This window comes from Rutilus rutilus (genome assembly GCF_951802725.1).
Source record: "Rutilus rutilus genome assembly, chromosome: 13".
NCBI lineage: Eukaryota > Metazoa > Chordata > Actinopteri > Cypriniformes > Leuciscidae > Rutilus > Rutilus rutilus.
Genome location: NC_140218.1, coordinates 37,362,987 through 37,364,347, shown reverse-complemented (window position 1 = coordinate 37,364,347; position 1,361 = coordinate 37,362,987).

The window sequence follows — 1,361 nt, the reverse complement described above, 5'->3', positions numbered from 1 at the left end:
CATGGATTTCTTGGTCTTCACATCTTATGGTCATGTGTAAATCTGCCTGCTGTTTTAGATCATGCAGCCGTTTACTCCACGCTCTGGCAGAAACACATACACACAGTTACAATAAAACAGTTCACAATGTATAAAGTGGCGGAATGTGAATCTGCCTGAACGTCTTTACTATCACGAGATCCCTGACGCCTGTCACTGAGCGCAGGAATAGAGGAAGCCATGAGACCGGTGTGTAGGTCACCTGTTCACATCACGTGATGTTAACCTTCCCTCACTGTGTGTTCTGTGTGGCGGTCCGGTGTGTAGGCCACGTGATGTTAACCTTCCCTCAGTGTGTGTTCCTGCCACCTGTACCTGTTGAATACAGTTCATCCCGAAGGTCCAGATGCTCTTTAGAAATGTGTTTCAATAAACTGATTTTAAATCAAGATCAGAAGTGTTGCTGGAATATTTATTTGCAAGGATGTGGTTTGATTTTGACAACGGTTTTGCATTTTTTATGTAAGCATTTTTGCATTTATATATGTTTTGGCCATATTTGTAACCTATAGACCTTAGTCAGGGTAACACCTTTAATTTTTGACAGGAATTAAGCTTTGGGATATGTATGTGTGTGTTAATATATAATTTATACCAGTTAAAATTTGTTTCTGAAAGAAGTCTCTTCTGCTCACCAAGGCTGCATTTATTTGATTGAAAATACAGTAAAAACTGTAAAATTGTGAAAAATAAAGTGTTTTAATATAATTTAAGCTGTAATTTATTCCTGTGATCAAAGCTGAATGTTCAGCATCATTACTCCAGTCTTCAGTGTCACATGATCCTTCACACATCACTCTAATATGATGATTTGATGCTCAAGAAACATTCATTATCATCAATGTTGAAAATAGTTGTGATGCTTCATATTTTAGTGTGTAAAGCGACTACCATTCAAAGGTTTGGGATGAGTAATAAATATTAAAAAAATATATAATACTTTTTATTTAGTAATGATGCATTAAATTGGTCAAAAGTTACAGTAAAGGCATTAATATTATTACAAAATTATTTCAAATAAATGCTGTTCTTTTGAACTTTCTATTCATCAAAAAATCCAGACAAAAATGTATCTGTTTCCACAAAACGTATTAAGCATGCAAAAATGGTTTTTAACATTGATAAAAATAGGAACTATTATTAATAATTGAGCACCAGTAATAATGAATGATAATTGAGCACAAAATCAGCATTTTACTATGATTTCTGAAGGTACAAGGAAGAGTAAAGATGCTGAACGTTCAGCTTTGATCACAGGAATAAATTACATATTATATTAAAACAGATATTTTAAAGTGTAATATTTCACAATATTGCTGTAT